We start from the raw sequence: 10,243 nt of genomic DNA, 5'->3' as shown, positions 1-10,243 counted from the left end.
CTTAATACGTGACAGCTATTGTTCTTGATTTTTTATGACTCTGGCCTCAATTCAATCCCACAAATATTTGTTCAGCGGTTGCCATAGGAAGGCACTAGGGGGAAGCTCCCATGTGAGAGGGAGATGCAAATAGACCCATCCATGAATGATCTTCACAAAAGACAGTCATGTCAAGTGATGTGCTATGGGTATAGACAAAGAGCATAATGGACAGAGGCGTAAATTCTTGCCAGGGAGATCTGGGTGGTGAGATTTTTATTTTCTTTTAAATTTCTGATACAGAGAAATGCATAGATCTTAAATACATAGTTCAATAAGTTTTGATCAAATTATGTTTACACTCATGTAACCACCATATGAATCAAGATATATAATTTTTCCATACCCCAGAAGACTCCGGTGCCCACTTCCAATCAATCCCTATTCCCTAAAGGCAACCACAATTCTGATTGCTTTTTCCACAGATTAATTTTGTCTGTTCTTGACCTTCATAGAAATTGAATAATTCAGAATGTCCTCTTTTGTGTCTGGTTTCTTTCACTTAGCATAAGTCATAGGTTTTGAGCTGAGCTAGGATTGAATAAAGGAGCTCTACTGGTGCAGTGGTTAAATTGTTCAGCTGCTAGCCAAAAGGTAGGCAGTTTGAACCCACCAGCCACTCTTTGGGAGAAAAATGAGGCTGTCTGCTTTTGTAAAGATTTATAGCCTTGGGAATCCAATGGGGCAGTTCATCTCTGTCCTATTGGGTCACTATAAGTCAGAATCAACTTGATGGCAGTGGGTTTGGTTTGGTTTTCTTAGGATTAAATAATCAACAGGGGAAGGAATTTGAGACCAAGGGTTTAGCTTGGGAAAAGGCAAGGAGAAAGGGAAAAAGACAAACATAAAATGTATTTGGGGAATGGTGAGTGTGACTAGAATAAGGAGTACCAAATGGGAAAGAATGAAAAAGAAAGATGGAAAGATTAGGTTGAAGTGTTGTTCCAGAAGGTTTAAATGCTAGGCAGAGGCATGTGGACTTTATCCTGAAGGCAGTGGGGATTCACCAAGGGATCCTGAATAGAAGAGTGGCCTAATGAGATCTCTGTGTTGGAGGATACATATCTAGCCAAAGCAAGTAACATAAAATGGAGTGGGAAGAGTCTGGGGGCTGGGAGACCAGTTATTTGGTCATCCATTCATTCATTCTTTCACCCAAATAGTATTTATGTGGGCTCTGGACTTTATTAAGGAGCTCTGGTGGTGCAGTGTCTAAGGTATTTGACTGCTAACCAGAAGGTTGGTGGTTCAAACCCACCAGCCACTCTGCAAAAGGAAGAAAGGGGCAGGGATTTGGGACCAAGGGTATAGCTTGGAAAAAGCTATACCCATAAAGATTTACCACCTTGGAAAATCTATATCCATAAAGTTTTACTGCCTCGGAAACCCAATAGTGGTTGCTATGAGTTGGAATTGACTTGATGGATTTTTTTTTTTGGACTTTATTATCCATTATATACCATCCCTGGATTTAGTTCTTTGACTAGGAAGCAAATAAAGGTTAAATAAACTCTGCTAATTATTTCAAATCACCCCATCCCCCACCCCAAATTCTGGAAAATCCTAATCTTTTCTGGTAACATCCTCATCAAATCTTGTTAAGAAAACTTCATCCCCAGTGAGTGTGTCTTTTCTGAAGACCCAACCAAGCAGAAATCACCTTAGATTATTTTATATGTGACACTGGGAAGTAATGGGTCTAGAGGAACAGGAAGGGCTTCAATCAATGAACTCCGTGCCATGCTGGAAGGGTGGAGACAGCATTTCCCAAAGTGTGTTCCACAGTGTTGATGATTTCATGGTCATGTTTGGGAAAACATGAGATTAAAAAAAAAAAAAAAAGAGTTTTCCTGACCACAAGACTTTTCAGAGGGTTGAAGACTGTACACTGTTGGTTCCTGGAAGTAATCTGGTATGAGGTTTTTCCCAAATGTTTTGATCCCAGAATGTTTTCTGCCTAGAGCATCTTGGGCCTTTTTTCATTCCCCAGAATGTATTTGTAGAATTCACTAACATAACTTGAGAGAGCTCAGAAGCAGTTGGGGTCCAGGAGAGTAAAGGAGCAAACTGCCCAGGAAGGTTAGCCCAGAGCAGGGTAGAACCTGGAGCTGTGAAGAAGAGAAGATGTTTCCTCAGGAAAGCTAAGGGAAAGGTGGAGAGGAAAGTAGACTTAAGTAGAGTCTATCAGTTCCATGGAAGTAGCAAGAGGAAAGAAACTTTTCAGCTAGAAAAGGAAGTGTCTCAGGGCTGGACTGGGGCCTAGAGAGGATATCTCCAAACCCACTTCATTGGTTTGATTCCGACTGATAGCAACCCTCTTTGTGGGTTTCCAAGGCTGTATATATTTACTGAAATAAATTGCCTAATCCTTTGCCTGTGGAGCAGCTGGTGGTTATGAACTGCTAACCTTCTGGCTAGCAGCCAAATGTCTTACCCACTACACCACCAGAACTCCTTGGAAAGGATATCAGTACTGCAGAATTCCTATGGAAGCTTATCTTCAAAACTGGCTGCAGCTGGACCCTGAATTTGCTGGACAGAAGAAAAAGGAGGAGGAAAAATGTCTTTGGTTACTTGCCATGGACATGACAGTGACTGAGAAGAAGGGTCCCCCACCACAATCTGTGCCCCCAGAGCTGGCCTTTTCCAGACAGGGGAGTGAGGAGTGCTGAGCTCTGTCACTGTGTGACCTGGCCCCTCCCTGTGTTTCAATCCCCACACCTTTCCAAGACTAGAAGATGAACAGGAGCATCTTCACCAAAACAAAGTCTGAGATCTCCATGGGAGGTGGGCAGATCTGTGTTTCTTCAGGCCCTGCACAGAGCTTTGCTAACAAGGTTTCAGTTAGGTTTGCACCTGGAGTTATGGCTGCCCTTGAGGTTCTGGAGTAACCCTGGTCCTGGGTTCAAATCCCAACTCCACCATTTATCTTAAAAATATCACTTTACTTCTCTGGTTCTTAGTTTTCTCACCTGAAAGATGAAACTCATTATACCTCCCCCTCTTTCAAGATTATTGTGAAGTCAATAATTTAAATTATATCAGTATAAAATGTTTAGCACAGTGTTGGACACTAAGGGCTTGATAAAAAGGTACCTCTGTTAGCACCACTACATTCCTCTAAAGCCTGTGGTCTCTGTGAAGGGAAACTGGTACATTAAAATGGTTAAGTGACATTTTACTGTAGGGGGTAAAAACTGGTAGAACTAGTTGAAAGCAATTGTTTTTATTTTCTGTAAATCCCACTCTGTCTCATCGCCCTCTGGGTTCAAACAGAGAATAAGAATAACTCAGTGGGATGCTGCACTAATGGAGACACTTGTGGGGAAAGACCCTGATTCTTAGAGATGCTGACCGCCCCCTCCATTCCCAGCATTTGTTTTCTGCTGGCAACTAAGACTATTAGATGGGCCAGGAAGGGGAGGTCAGAGGTCACAAGACCAGGAAAAAAAAAAAATAAAGGCTCTATATCCCAGAAAGTGGGGCCTGTTTTATGACAGATCAAAACATCCCCAGGCTCCAGGGGAAACATCCCTCCCTTGCCATAAACTAATCCATTTTGGTGAAGTGGAAGGTGACTCTAGCCCAAGGCACCGAAGGGCAGAATCCCTGGGGTCTGATGTTTGGGGTTGCTGGCTTTCTTAGGCCTGTCCTTTGTGATGCAGAGTTTCCTTTCTAGCCCCACTCCTTCCCTGAGGACTCTGGGGAGGCTGCAGATAATTATTTTGGCTCTTGCAAACAGTTCACTTGGCTGGGAGATTTCCACCTGGAGGCTGCTTGGATGAGGTGGCTTTTGAGGATGGTATCAAGGTCCTGGGGTTCATAAAATGTGATCTTGGTTGATAGAAGACATTTGGTACTAATTCTTTTTCCTCTTTTTTTTTTTTTTGGTGGGGGAGAGGTGTCTTCAGAGTCACAGACCACAGATCTCTGTCAGCTGGAAAGAACCTGAGTGACCCTCAAACCCAAACTTTTCATTTCACAGTTGAAGAAACTGTGCCTCAGAGAGGCTACACAAAGTGCCAAAGGTCAACACAGCCAATGAGCAGCAGAGGTGGAACTCAAACCCTGAGCTCTTGACACCTGATCCAATGCTCTCTCTCCCACTGCATAATAATAGTACCAGTAACATATCTGGAGCTCTGGTGGCATAGTGCCTAAGGCATCTGACTGCTAACCAGAAGGCTGGCAGTTCAAACCCACCAGCCACTTCTCGAAGGAAGGTTGGGCATTCTGTATTGATATTGCTTCAGAAACCCAAGGAGGGATCACCAGGAGTTTCAGATCCGACTCGATGACAGTGTTTTTTTTGTTTTGTTTTGTTTTACTATGTGCTAGAGGAGCTCTGGTGTTGCTGTGATTAAAACACTGGGTTGCTAACCAAAAGGTCCATGGTTCAAACCCACCAGCCTCTGTGGGAGAAAGATGAGGCAGTCTGCTTCCATAAAGATTTACAGCCTTGGAAACCTTATGCGGTAGTTCTACTCTATCCTACAGGGTCACTATAAGTTGGAATTGACTTGATAGCAGTGGATTTTTTTGGTTTTATTATGTGCCAGGCAATGTGGTAGGTGCTTCATGTGCACTGAATCCTCCCAAGTACCCTATGAGGTAAATACTATTATTCTCATTTTACAGATGAGGAAATAGACTCAGAGAAACAAGTTATGAAGCTCAGGGTCACCGCTAACAAAAAGCTGAGTCAGGTTTGAAACCTAAGTCTGTCTTGGGTCCCAGAACTCTCAATCATTAACACTAAAGTGGAAACTCTGGTGGCATAGTGTCTAAGACATTTGACTGCTAACCAGAAGGCTGGTGGTTCAAACCACCAGCCATTCCTTGGAAGGCTGGGCAATCTACTTCTGTAGAGATGTTATGGTTGTTATTATGTGCTGTCGAGTCAGACCTGACTCATAGCGACCCCTCCTTGGGTTTCCGAGGCAGTATCACTATGGAACTATATTGCCCAACCTTCCTTCTGAGGAGTGGCTGGTGGGTTTGAACCAGCAGCCTTCTGGTTAGCAGTAAAGTGCCTCAGGCACTATGCTACCTACTGTCTCAGAAACCCAAGGAGGGGTTGCTATGAGTCAGAAACTACTTGATGGCAGTGAGTTTGGTTTTTTTTTTTGATGGTAGAGTAAGTTCTTTTAAGTTGAGGACCTCAATTTTCAACACCCTTATACCTACTTCCATAGTGATACCGCCTCGGAAACCCAAGGAGGGGTCGCTATGAGTCGGGGCCGACTCGACGGCATATAACAACAACAACATACCACCTCACAGGTTTCAGGGAGCCCCCAAGGTCTGGGCCCATGTTGTCATTTTTGTCCAAGGGCATCCAAACGAAATACAATGACCCTCTGATGGTGTGGTGTTTAGAGCATTCAGCTGCTAACCAAAAGGTCAGCAGTTTCAACACACCAGCTGCTCCACAGGAGAAAGATGTGGCAGTCTACTTCCATTAAGATTTATAGCCTTGGAAACCCTGTGGGGCAGTTCTACTCTGTCCTATAGGGTCACTGTGAGTCAGAATCGACTCTACAACAATGTGTATATTGGGCCATTAGTCAATTCCAAGTCCACTAGTAATTTCGACATGTGGCTGAACAGCCAAAACCACAGGCTAGAGAGTCACTGTCACCTGCTTATCAAGACTCTTATCTTTTTGGAAGTTTCTGCAGAGCACATCAATGGGTAGTGCTGAGAGTGCCTGCACCTGATCTATGAGGATGTGAATGACTGAGCTCCTTGTGGAAGACCAGAGAGCTGAGGCTGAAGGAAGCATCCCCGGAGGGGAGCTGTCTAGGCATGATTCAGATTTGGGCAGCGTTTGGGCAGAAAGGAACAGAGGATGTTCACATCCTCTGAGGCAGGGGAACCTGGTGACTAACACCCATCATCAAACACATCTGCCATGGGCTGAATGTCTTGGGTGGCAGGAATGAAGGAAGAGACAAGACAAGGAACTTACTGTTTCAGTTGGGTGGCAAGATATGCCCAGCCCTAACGATAACAACAATAGGTGACATTTATCAGGACTCATTATGCACCAGAAGTGGTGCTAAACGTTTTGCATATGTTACCTCATTTAATGTTTCTGGAAACACTGCAATGTAGGAGTTATGCCTACTTTATAAATGAAGAACCTAAGGCTAAGAGAGGTCAAATGACTTGCTCAAAGTCACATAAGTGGTAAATGGTAGGTGCAGAATCTGAACTCAAGCAGTCTGGCTCGACCGTGTGTGTGTCTCTGTGTGTGTGTGTGTGTGTGTGTGTAGACAGTCTACAAAAGAAATTCCTGTATCACAGGGAGTTTGAGATAAGAGAACTCCCCCAACACAAGAGAGTCTGTGAAATTCAATAACAAAACTAATTTTGCAATAAAACAAAAATGTATTATAGATAGAGGAGGAAAGTGTTTCCAGAGTAGAAGGGTTAATCAAGCTGCCATGTTCATTTCTCTCCCCAGTCTGGGGTACAATTGCTTCACCAGAACTGGTCCTTGCTGTTTATTGAATGACTGCTTGTTCAGGCAACATGAAGTGGTAGTTGAGGGCTTGAGCTCTTGAGACATACAGTCTGGGCTCAAATCCCAGCTTGGTCACTCTAGAGCTACATGACCTGATCAAATTCCTTAGTCTCTCTAAGCCTCAGTCTCCACATCTAGCAAATAGAGGTAATGATTATACCTAACTCTTTGAGTGGTTGTGAGGACTGAGTGAACAGGGCAGGAAAAATGCTTAGCACAAAGGCTGGCAATAGGTGCTCAATATGTGAGAGCTATTATGATTATAAAAGGAGCTCTGTGTATGGAAAATGAATTTGCTCTGTAAACTCTCACCCAGATCACAATAAATTTTTTTTAAAAAAGGAGCTCTGGTGGTATAGTGCCTAAGGCATTTGACTGTTAACCAGAAGATTGACAGTTCACACCCACTAGCTGCTCCATGGAAGGAAGACCAGGCAATCTACTTCAGTAACGATTTACTGCCTCAGAAACCCAACGGGGGCCACTGTGACTCGAAATCGACTCAATGACAGTGAGTTTTTTTTTAATATATACTAAAGATATCATGCTGGGTAAAGTAGAGGGTCAACGAAATAGGGGAAGATCCTCAACAAGATGGATTGACACAGTGGCTACAACGACAGGCTCAAGCATAGCAAAGATTGTGAGCATGGTGCAGGACCAGGAAGTGTTTTGTTCTGTTGGACACAGGGTCACTATGAGATGGAACTGATTCTATGGAACATAACAACAACATGATTATTAAATATTGAATAAACCTCCATATTCACTGAATGCATGAATGAGTGAATCCCAAAACCAAAACTGACTGCCATCGAGTCGATTCTGACTCATAGTGATCCTACTGGACAGAGGAGAACTGCCCCATAGGGTTTCAAAGGCTGTAAATCTTTAGGGAAGCAAACTGCTTTATCTTTCTCCTGCAGTGGCTGGTGTGCTGAACAGCCAACCTTTTTGTTTGCAGCCCAGTGCTTTAACCACTTCACCAGCAGAGCTCCTTGAATGAAGGAGTAATGCATGAATATAGATAGCTGAATCTTGAAGAAGAGATTTCAGAGCCGTTGGGGATGCAAGCCTGGGAGAAGAGGAGGACCAGTGCATAGCATGTGCCCAGGCAGTGTGGGTAGCCTGTCCAGAGCACAGGCTGAAAGGGTGAGCAGGGACAAGTTAGTGGTAGTGAGATTGATGATGATTTTTGAGTGGTTGCCTTCCAGAGGTGAGTACCAGAGGGCTCATGTCCTTGAGGCAAAACATGGTTCTTAGGTCCTCCAGGCCACAGTTTCTAAGTCCTTCCCTTTCCCTAGTGCTTAACTACCTGCCTCTAAACTGAGGGTCTTAAAAATCTTTCTGGCAGGTCAGCCATGGATTCAGAAAAACCTTTACCAGAATGTCCAAGGTTACTTAACCTCTAACCACAGGGCCTCTGCCTTCCTAAGGGGAGGCGGGGTCCAGGGTCCAGGACCAGAATGACCCAAAAACCCCTCCCCCTCCCTACCATCTCCAGTGGAATCAGATCTAAATGAATAAGGGCAACCTTTAAAGGAAAACTCCTAAGGGATGGTTGGGACCTTACAGGCTACCTGTACCTATGAACTTCTCTGAGCCTGGAGCAGGCCCTGGCCCAGTCTACCCCACCCTTCACCTAGGAAGGCAGCGTTGACCCCGGTCACTCATCCTTTCTGTTCAGCTTTGGGGCAAGCACTGTGCCTGAGCCAAGCCCTGGACATATTTCCTCCATGGTTCTTCAAGAAAACTCTCATCTCAACCCCTTCAAGACCCCAATTTGACCCCTGCAGATTGATGGACGAGAGGGGAAGTATATTTTTAGTGTTGTTTGCCATGGTGATGGTGGTGGCGGATTAATAGGTTTTTCTCAGAGATGCTTTCCTTTATTTGTAAGTGGGCAGAGTCTTGTTTAATAGCCCTTTTAAGATGCAGGCTGGTGATGGGCCTAGCGATAGCAGCAGGGCTGCTAGAGCCGGCAACACAGGCCCTGGAAAAAAGTGGGCCTCCAGGGCTCACCTGGGGTGGAGCCCGCTGTGTTCTGCTCTTTCCAGTGGGCCCTCTCCTTTCAAGACCGAAGCTGCAACCTTTCTGGCACCCCTCACTCCTGCTGCCTCCAGTTCTGACTGGTTCATAACCACAGGGAAGAACTCCAGACAGAACTCTGGCTGCATCTTCCTTCCCTGCTCAAGGAGCCTTCTCTGACTTGCTAGTTTTTAATAATTGTAAAGTTTGTTTTGTACTAACAGAAGAAATAATGACATTAGAGAAGTAACAAAGAATAAAATAAAAATTATCCTGATTTCATTATCCATGATATTCCCTAGCATGCCTCCTTCCTGTTCTCCCTCTATTTGTATAAATAGGTTTAAAAATAGTAGTGTACTGATTTACTAAATAAAGGTAGAGTGAGAAAAAGACAAAGGGGAATCAGAATCCCAGGTTCAAGTCCCAACGTGGAGACTCACTGGAAATAACCTTGAGTAAGTCATTTCACCTCACTTTATCCATTCGTAAAATAAGGATAGTAGCACTGTCCTCACAGTGTTATTGCGAGGGCTAAATGAGATTGAACACTGACCCTAGCTCCTGGCACATAGAAGGGACGCATACATGGTAACGATTGTACTATCAGCACAGTAAATAACTTCCATGGCACTGAGGTGAATACTGCAGCAGCCTTTTCAATTGCAGCTCCGTATGTGACTGCATTCAGGCATCTTGATTTACTTCACTGAACTTGGAGGGTATTTAAGGAGCTCTGGTGGTGTAGTGCCTAAAGCATTTGACCGAGTTTTGGAAACCCAAAGGGGGTCTCTATGAGTTGGATTCAACTCGATGGCACTGAGTTTGGTTTTTTGGAGGGTATTCATATTCATTCTCAAGTTTTAGGATTATAAACAGTGCTCTGATGCACATCCCAGACAATTCTTTGCACCAGAGATTATTTGCTCAGACTAAATTCCAGTGAGTGAAGTTGCTGGAGCAAAGAGGAGCTGGAATCTAAAGCCAGCGTTAGGACTAATCATACTGCCCCCAGCAAGGAGAGAGCCTATTTTCCCTGAGCCTTACCAACCATGGGGGTTAAGGTCTCTTTCATCTTTATCAATTTGATACGTGAAAAAAAATAACTGCTTGTCTGTTCTCAAGGTATTCAGAAACTTTCTTTTCTTTAAGGGGAACTTTGTGGGGGAACTTTAGACCTCATAATGATTCTTCATGTCCAAGGAACCTCTAGGAAAGAAGGAATGTAGGTGGTGTTATTGGCAGAACTGTGATAAGAATCTAAAGTACAGAGTGTAAAAGGGCTGGGGGCTGCCCATTCCATGTCCTGGCCCTCCATGTACACAACTTTCAGGTCCTTCCATGCCTTAGAAGAAGGCCAGATTCTCAGTGTAAAGGTATGAGGCCTCTGTCTTTACTTAAGTTCAGTGACAGGGAAGAGAAGGATATTGTGATGAAACATTCACAGAATTTTAGGTGTACACCCATGAAAGTACTTCTGGGACCCACTGAGAGCCATAATAGTATCTAGGGTGATTGGGGGGGGGGGACCCTCACTGCCATAGAGTCAATTCTGACCCATAGCGACCCCTTTTGGGTTTCTGAGGCTGTAAATCTTTATGGAAGTAGAGTGTGCAGTCTTCCTTCCAAGGAGTAGCTGGTGAGTTT

Source organism: Orycteropus afer, unplaced genomic scaffold (genome assembly GCF_000298275.1).
Source record: "Orycteropus afer afer isolate SDZICR_OR568_19922 unplaced genomic scaffold, OryAfe1.0 scaffold00031, whole genome shotgun sequence".
Classification (NCBI taxonomy): domain Eukaryota; kingdom Metazoa; phylum Chordata; class Mammalia; order Tubulidentata; family Orycteropodidae; genus Orycteropus; species Orycteropus afer.
Note: the sequence above shows the minus strand (reverse complement) of the source record.